Source organism: Quercus suber, unplaced genomic scaffold (assembly GCF_002906115.3).
Source record: "Quercus suber isolate HL8 unplaced genomic scaffold, Cork oak 2.0 scaffold_148, whole genome shotgun sequence".
NCBI classification, from domain to species: Eukaryota; Viridiplantae; Streptophyta; class Magnoliopsida; order Fagales; family Fagaceae; genus Quercus; species Quercus suber.
Window position 1 is genome coordinate 378103 of NW_027069609.1, and position 10282 is coordinate 388384.

A 10282-nucleotide genomic window follows, 5' to 3' on the forward strand; every position below is an offset into this window, starting at 1 on the left:
AATATTTCTATTCTTTTTTCGAATAAACATCATATTATTTTAGGGAGGATTCTCTTAAGATGACCCTAAAATTCTACTAAGAGATTTCAAACTCAGGATCTCATGGATATTACAAGAACTTAAAGAACCACTAAACCAACTCATTAGGATCAAAATATTCATATCTCACATCAACATTTTATAAAAATATTGTAAAGTAGTTTGTCGCTATAGAATTACTCTAAGACTTCTTTAGTAAAATTAAGACTATCCCCTAAAATCACTATCTCTAATGCCATAGCCATTAAAGTGAATAAGTACGCACTACTTTATAGGTTGCTAGAGATTCTATTAAATAAATAGAATTTTGTGTTGTGTTCTTCATTTACTCTGGGAAAATCTTCTAAAAAAGAAAAAAGATTTACTCAAGATTAATGAAAAAACAAAAGAGAATAAAAACAAAGTCATATTTTAGTCAATAGTGTTCTTTTAGGTGACTTTCCTTATTATCGTTCAATTAAAATGTTTTTTTTCCCCGTCTTTGGCCATTAGTATATTAGGATTCATATCCTAGAATATTCTCTTATTATTTTCCAGAAAATATTTTTTTCATCAAGAAAAATTAAAAAAAAATATATATATATATATATATATCAAAATAATTAAGCATTACATTAGTTTGTTAGTAGTATGCAAGTAGCTTAGGGAAGTCCATAAAGCAACGATCATTGATACATAACGAATCTTCCTTTTATCAATGTTGTTATATATATATATATATATATGCTCCTCACAACAAGCGGATGCATTCACAGATTTAAACATGTAGAACAGCTCTGGGATAGATATAAGGATTGGAGTCTTCGTGTGAAAACCGAATTGAATGTGAACAACTACCTCTGTGTGACAATCTCATTCAATACCCAAATCACTATCTTAGTTTAGATTTATCGTACTAGGACCTATTTGTATGAGTTGCCCTAGATTATTGGGATTGATACATGTGCTATGTAGATATAACCAGTATTTTTTTCTCTACATGACATGTATTGTGAACGAAGTGATAATAATTCAACTTATACTACCATTACTGCTATTTTAAGTAACCTTAAGGTTGATCTAGGGTTTAATTTACTAAGTGCTTTAGAGAATTAGGAATTCATTTTTTGTGTTACTTATGGTGAGGGAGAGAGAGCGCTATTTGGGTGCGAATGAAGCTTGGGTCTTGTAAGAGTACTTTTGTGACGCTTTTATAATCTTCCTATTTTCTTAGCAATGATGGCCATGAAGGCATAAGTTTAAAGCCTAAAGACTAATAATGTAAATCTTCGTATTTCTAATATTATTGTTTCTTTTAGTTTTTTTTTTTTTTTTTGCATAAACTTATTATTATTGGCTACACACACAACAAATAGTTATCAAAACTTTACAATCATAGCTTTGACTATCTCAACAAATAAAAACAGATAATTTTGACAAAAAAAGAATCCATCAGAAATTTCATGATTTTCTTAATACATGTAAAATATAAATTCCACCCCATGCGTTTGGTTTACAAATGAACATATTAAAAAAAAAAAAAAAAATACAAATGAACAATAAATTCATAAAGAATTTTATAGATTTTTCATATATATGATACAATCTGGGGCTCTTTCATGTGAGTGTGTGTAAAAAGCACAGCACTAAACAACGTAACCTTTTATAGCTCTTTTTTTTTTTTCTTTTTAATAGCGTCGTTAGAGTCCAATCACTATCTTAAATAACTTCAAACAAAATGGAATTCCTTTATCAATCTTAACCATTAATTAATAATAAGTAGTTTAATTTTCACTCCATCATCTACAAATTAAATAAATTACAAATCAAATAAAAAATATTTTAAAAACTATTAGAATTTTAGACTACTTAAAATTTACTTTCTGCTTTTATTAATTGTAAGCCCATACACTGCATAAACAACCTACAAGACTTGTAACCAAAAAAAAAAAAGAGTCATATACATTTTTTGAAAGAGCTCACCACTCCAGTAGTTTGATTGGGGTTCTTCAAAAATAAAAACTATTGGTGAAAATGAGATTAGAATTTTTTAATGGTCTTAACTTCTTTATAAGGAACCATAAAAATTGTGTTTCTTCTTTCTCTCCTAATTAACTAACAATAACATACTTTATATTCATGGTGTCTTCAAAAAACCTCAACACGACTAGCGTCTGATCTCCGTGTGTACAAAAAGTGGTGAAAATTAACTTTTTATTTAAAGTTGAAGAAATGATTAGACACCTACACTACTGCTTATGTATAAGAACAACTACTCGCTCTTGAAATTACAAGAAATTGCTTTCTTTACTATTTTTCAGCAACTTGATTATTTAATATAGGCTTTGAGAATTTTTATGTATTGATAATAATGATCAATTAATTACCAAAGTTTTTAGTTGACGAAGACTTGAGCGAATAGAGGAATACTGTAGCAACCAAATTAAGAATCAAATGCCAGTTTATATTTTGTTGGCTAGCCAGACACCGATTAAACTATGTCCATTTCCCTATATATCCATTAAACTAATAACTACCCTCCCTCTTGGTCTGCGGGATGCCTGGAAGAGAGACTGTACTATATATTGTTGGTTCTGTTACTTGTTGTTCTTAATGAAATTATCTTTTTTAATTTTTAATTTTAATTTAAAAAAAAAAAAAGAAAAAAAAAAGAAAAAAGAAAAGAAAAGAGAGCCTCGCGCCTTGTAGATTTAATTATTTGTTTATGTGTGAAACTCAAGGATCTCAATAACAAACTTCAAGTTGAACACTGTAAAGGAAGGCGTTCACAACGGACTAGGTATCTGACCAGAGTTGTTTCCTAGACTGAATGGCAAGTGAGAAAGCATATTAGGGATTGATCTAGGAAAAAGTAAACAAATCAAGAAAATGAAAGTCGGTTCTCAAGGAATTAAATATAGGATGATGTTTTGCTGGATATAGTGTTGCTACGGTCACATCCGGACAGGGTCTTTCTTTAGGCTTTAGCAATGCTACAGATTTCTTCTTCTTCTTCTTCTTCTTCTTTTATTTGTTGATCAAGTACATGGTTTTTTATAGCAAATTTCTAACAACACTTATACATAACTAGTTTGTTGCCTCTGCACTTTTTTCCCTAAATACAAAAGGAAAGCATTAATAATAACATATCATTTCAGTATTTTATAACAGTAGGTATATTACTAAACTTATTAGTCTTTAAGGTTTCCCCACTGTCCCTTTTCTTAAAAAATGGAAAAAACAACTTGAATAAATTTTGTAAATAGAAGTATATATAAATATCCTACTACGTAAGTAAGAATATTAATATAGAGGGAATCTATTTCATGATTAAAATGTTGTTTTATGGATATGATATATAGCCAACTTTGAATAATCAGTTAACTAAGTCTTTATACTCAATCTAAAAAAAAAAAAAAATGGAACTACATGTATTATGTTCCACATCATTTGAAGTTTTAAATGAAATCACATGTGATACATCTTAAATTTGTAATATTTAATCATTAACATTCAATAAATCCATTTCAATGGAGATGAAACGTTGGTATCTATTTGTTTTGTGTGGTTTATAAAGATTTTTTTTTTTTTTTTTTTAAGATTATTAGAATTTTTAAAATATCATGTTCCTTACATCTAGATTGAAATTGGAGGATATTAGAGTATTTAAATAGGATTATGTAGAGAGTAAAATTTTCTACCAATTATAGATTGTCACGTCATGCCACTAAATTCATGTAGTACGTTCAAAACAACCAATTACAAAGTCTCATGTGCTACTTAGTAGATTTAACTGTCATTATTCAGAAACCAATGGAAAAGTTCCAAGTGTCACTAAATAGAAATTACAAAGAATACCTACGATCTTATTGGCACTACTACTTAGTTTAGTTTAGTGAGAAGTAATCACACGTCAACAGGTGTTAATATTTAATTTAAAATGACATAAGCAGTCTAATGAAAAGCTACTATGTGTTATTTTAAATTAAAACACCTTGTCTAATTAAATAAAAACATGTCTCTTGGAGAACAAGGCATAAAGTCCATCCATTTAAATTATGGCACATGTTTTCAATGATAACCAATCACGTGTCATCATTCCTCCCCAAGTCTCCTATAAATTGATATTCTCCTCAACCTTGTAGGAACACATAAGAAATTTCAAAACTTTATTTGCTGAATCAAGCTCCAAAACCTCCAAAAATTTGAAATTGTAGTTTCATGTAATTTTCCTGTAATAGTCTATAAGTTAGTTTGCGCCCTGTACTTGTTACCCTGTTGCAGTGTTTCTATACGGTGTTCACTACTCTTGGATATCCTGTCAATTAAGAATTACTATGTAATGTAAAAGAAGTGCTATTAAACTAGTCTTCAACATGGCATTTGAATTTTTCCCTATCATTAAAATTTCATTAGTTGCAGACTTGCAGTGTAGTGTAGTATAGGGGTAGATATTTTCAGTTGACCGGAATATGAAATTTGAATTTATTCCTTTTGGTGTTAGGAGACCGTTCAAAGGTTAACAACTTGAGATGACTTGCACTTGGGAGTCTTGGATAATCTTTTTCTCCTTCTTTTTATTTTTATTTTTTCATTTTTATTTTTGTTTTAGGGCTCAAGGATTCTCGTTATCTGGACTAGGCTATTTTCATATGTTTACATTTGTTTAAAAATTAAAATTAAAATACAACTGTACTTAAGAAAAATTTAAAAATTACAGTATATCCAACCAAAGCTGTAAAATAAATCAATAAATAGACCCCTAATACAAGAGATGATTAAATGGTTTTAATATCCTCATAGAGTCAGAGTACTATGGCCCCATAAAGAACTTGTAAATATGCATTCAAAATCGTACTCTAATTAACAAAGAAGCCACTATCAAGGGCTTTTAGTCGCATTACTCTATTCTTTTAAGGAGGATAATTTGGGTTCAAATCCTCTCCTCTACTTTTTGTAAGGATAAACAAATAAAAACAAAAAATCCACCAATGTCATTGCATCACCAATGCATAGCATCGATGGACATACAAGTAGGACACTAAAGAATGAGACAAAAAATTTTCAAATGGTATGTCCACATGCGTTCACATTTCACACAACTTTTCCTTAATTAGTTGTTCGAATCTAACCAATAAGCATTAATGAGTGATCAAGGGTCCCTTGGTGGGCAAAATCTGGAGGGGCCTAAAGAAGAAAATGTTAAAACTATTAGTAATTTTATTACACAATATATATATATATATATTTTAAAAATAATGTATTAGTGAATATTTGCATTCAATGGAATCTTCAAGCTGGACTCCTCCGCAATCAGGTTAATACAAGGTTAACTATGATGTTGCCATTTGGCCCAAAATTTCCCTAGCTATGGCAGTTTGAAGAAATGACAAAGGGGATATCATTTTTGCCTATTCCAAAGTGTTTCTTCCTTCAAACCCCTCATTAGGTGAACTAAATGCTTCTCGTTAAGCTATCTCTATGGAAATAGAACACAAGCTTAATTATGTCTTCTTTAAAGAAGATTCAGAGATGTTTTCTTTGGAGAATATATCAGATGTTTGTGATAATAGTCTCCTTTACTTGGCTCTCACTTTTGAGATTTTTCTTGCAAGATTTTATGATATTTGAACTGTTGGACATATATGTGTGAGTGAAATCTCACATTAAATAATAATAAAAAAAGTGAGAGGTTAATATAGCATAGTTGAACCCAAACTCATAAGCTTAAAATTTTGGGTTGGTGGTGTCCTTACTTGGCTCTCTCTTCTCTAATTTTTCCTCCTTCATCCTTACAAAACTTCTATGACTTATTTTGGACTGAACTGAAGAAGGGGACTATGTGCAGCAATCATCAAAGCAACATAACTTTTCTTTTTATCCTCAAAAAATTACAATATCATGTATCTGCAATCAGCTTTACCCATCTGTGACTCTATTCTTAGTTTCTTCCTCTCTCTGCATTCCAAGAGAACGTGCACCACATGTGTGGTTAAAATTTGATGTTTTCATCAATTGAAGTGGTGGCTAGGTATGACTCCTCTTTCTTCTTTATTTCTTATTAAAAAAATATATATTATACTACACAACATTGTAATATATATATATATATATAACTATTATCAAACTAGAAAAAAAGAAAAAAAGAAATATAACATGATTTTTTGGGCTAAGCAAAAAATTGATCATTATTTTTTTAAAAAGGTAATTGATTATTTGATTAGATTTTTCATATATTGAGATTTTTCTACTTTCTAGCAAATATTTAATTTATTATTATTTTTATTAATGAATAATTTTTTGTCCCCTTCTCTGTCACCCCAATATTTTCTTCTCCTCTACTTTGTTTTAAAAAAAAATTATTTTATGGTTTTTCATACATTTTTTAAAAACTGATTTGCGTGCATGAACCACCAAACTCTACATCTGTGACTGTATATGATTTTTTTTTTCATTGTTTAAAGTTTAGACCCGGTAAAATTTTTTCATAGTTTAAAGTTTAATTTAAACCCATTCAAATTTAAAACTTATTGCTTTATGGGTTCATATACCTTTTTCTTTTTCTTATATTTCTCTTTTGAATAGTCATATATTTTTTGAATTGTTTCAATAACTTGTTCTTTAATTATATATCTTTTTTTGGCATTTTGAAAGTTTTAATATCTAAATTTATGTTAGTTTTTACAATATTTGAACATGTTTAGCAGATTTTAATGACCACACCATGTATTATTCTTTTGAAGGTAATCAATTTTTCTTTTATATCTCTCTATTGTATAATCATATACATTTTGTTTTATTTCAAAAATTTATAGGAAGTAAATCTTATGATTCTTTAATATTTTTTGGCCTTTCAAAAGTTTTAACATTTGAATTATTCTTTTTATGGTAATACATCTTTTTCTTATATATATCTCTGTTGTGTAGTCACACACACACACACACACACACACACACACACACACACACACATATATTATCTATAATAGTTATAGTCATAAATTATTCTTTTGAATGTAACTCATCTTTCTCTTATATTTCTCTATTGTTTAGTCATATATATATATATATATATATATATATTGTTTTGTTTCAATAATTTCTAAGTAGTGAATCATCTAATTCTTTAATATTTTTTGGTCTTTTAGAATTTTTAATATCTGAAATTTCATCCTTGAAAATAACAAAATCCATGCAAACATTAAAATCAAAGTTAATGTTATATAATATTAAAAATTTACAAATTAGAATAATATTCGTGAATATGGATTTACTTTATGTGAGTAAAATTTAGGATTTTTTTTTTCTCTTAATGTTTAAATGTGCATTGTTATATGGTATTCCTGAGTAGTTAGTGTAAATCTGTGCAATATATTAAAATCTCTATGTTGTTTTACAAATTTTTTGTAAGCCATTGCACGTTTAAGCAATGACTTCTTTATCAAATTGTAATACAAATTAAAGTCATACAAGAGCAAATCATGTAATAGTGTAGTTTCTTAATCAATTTAGGATTTTATAAAAATTCTTTAGTCTACCTCATAAATAGGTAGGTTCCTGTGCATAGCATGGGTTAGCAACTAGTATGTTATAATAACTATATAACTAGCAGATGTTTGGCACGATGCACAATAATGAAGAAAAAGGAAATTGTAATACAATATATCCATAAGTAATCATAATCAATATACCCTAAAAATTCTACTTGATTATTACATTTGACGTTTTCAATATAAAAATTCTTATTAATTCTTTCTCTTTTTCTTTTTTTAAGGTGTATTTATTTTATTTTTAAAAAGAAAACATGTGAACTCTTGAAGGCTAAACATCTAAGATTTAAGGTTTATAATTTTTAATTTGAAAAACTATATATACATGTCAAGAGATAAAAAATATAACAACAATTGAATAGAGAGATATAAAATTATACTGTTTCATATCACAAGTTTAATTTTAAATATAACTGAGTACCTCAATTACTTACAAAGATTAAAAATATAAATAAACATGCCTTTTAGAACTCCAATTGGTTGAACCGTTCTCTCTCTCTCTCTCTCTCTCTCTCCCCTTTTTGGCCATTTGATATTTTGTGAAATTGGAATATATAAAATAACAAGTGTTATAATATGAAAGGCTAACATTGAATAGAGAAAAATTTTCATTTATGAAATTAAACGTGGAAGAGTTTAAGAAGTAGGAAAAAGGAGTAAAACCAAATCTCTTAATCTTTTGCATTTATGGCTTAAACTGGACATGGATAAGAAGATGAGGTGAGGTGAAAGGCTAAATGAAAAACTATTCATATAAAGTGCCATATGGCAAAATCTCATGCTCTCCCCCATGAGGTTTCTGCTTATATATGACAACTTGAGATGATTTGAAACTTCTCAATGTGTTCTCTCCTCAATAAAGTGGTATTAGATCTCATGGTGGAGTGTGGCAACAAAGAAGTATTGTTAATGATGCTAGATTAATGGTTTGGCACGAGGTTCTCATGGATGAGCATGCGTAGTTGACACATGATACCTAAGGATGGTGTATGAGAGACCATAGATAACGCATGTATGTGCAAATTAGATTTTTAGAGATTACTTTGAGAAAACCTCTAAACCATAACTAGAGCACAGTTAAACACCATTTTGACAAAGATTTAAAACATTGTTCCTCTACCAACAAAGACAAGGAAGAACAAGAGTAAAACTAAATAAAGAGAAAAGGACAAGAAATTACGTGGAAAACCCATGACAAAGGGCTGAAAAACCATGGTGAGGAGCAAGGATTTGGTGTCCTTACTCTTGCAAGAATATTGCATTCCTTTTCAATGAGACCGATAACACATTTTTTATTCTCTATTTAGTGTCAGCTTTTGTCATTTCTTCTTATCCTTTTCTACCTTACTCCTCGTATATTTGCTGATAACTAGAATGTCTAGTGTATATTTCTTTTTATAGTACATGGAAGAACACCTGGCGTACAAGGGCAGGTGGCAACACTCTATTAGTGTTTGCAAATCCTAGAGGACAGCTAATCAATAGTACACATTTGTCCGCTGGAAGAGAGAAAAAACCTCGGCTGCTTGGAGGAGGTACGTGGGCAACGACAGCACGGACGGATCCAGATCCTCTCCATTTCCCTTTGAAATGGAGAGGGTTCAGTTCATGGTAGGGATTTTTTAAAAAATCATTCACGCTCAAAAACGTGTCACGTCATAACTTAGCCCACTTAACCCAAACCACACTTAACTACACTTAAACTAGAGGCACTTTAACTCAACTGGATCCTTTAGCTACCCAAAAAAACAAAAAACTCCCTCTTTCTTCAGATCTTTCTCTACCCAAAATTCAATTCAAAAACTCTCTCACACCATTGCTCAATCTCCATGGCTACAGCTAGCAGCCACTGCGTCCCACACCTCCACTACCGGCAGAGTTCCGGTACGTTCCTGTCTCTTTCCTTCAGCCGCTGGAGGTGCTTTAGACACTGCAAGAGCAGGGAAATTGAGGCTCAATCCATTCACTCCATCTTGTATGAAGATTCTGATTAATTCCACAGTTCAGCTTTCATAGACTCTACAAAGATTTGTATGAAAACCACTCACCTAAGTTTCACAATAAACGAAATTGCAATTTCACTCCAACAGAAAATATAAATAAATTTATAATTTAATGGCAGTAGAATAGCAGAAAGGTAAAGACACACAGTAGTATCAAAGGGAAAGGACAAAGATATGTTTGAAAAACTTGACTTTGCAGAGACAAAATTTACCATAAAAACAAAGCACAAATGTTAAACAGGACTGATTTGAGCAAATATCGGGAGTGGGTGATTGAGGCTGAGCATGTGATACTGTACTCTCTAAATTCTGAGCTTAATGTGCTGCATCCATATGCTCGTCTTACATCCATTCTTAACAAATTTGGTCTTTCAAAAACTGTTTTGATCAATCTGGCTTTAAATTGCTTTTTGTGCTTTGTTTTTATGGTAAATTTTGTCTCTGCAAAGTCAAGTTTTTCAAACATATCTTTGTCCTTTCCCTTTGATACTACTGTGTGTCTTTACCTTTCTGCTATTCTACTGCCATTAAATTATAAATTTATTTATATTTTCTGTTGGAGTGAAATTGCAATTTCGTTTATTGTGAAACTTAGGTGAGTGGTTTTCATACAAATCTTTGTAGAGTCTATGAAAGCTGAACTGTGGAATTAATCAGAATCTTCATACAAGATGGAGTGAATGGATTGAGCCTCAATTTCCCTGCTCTTGC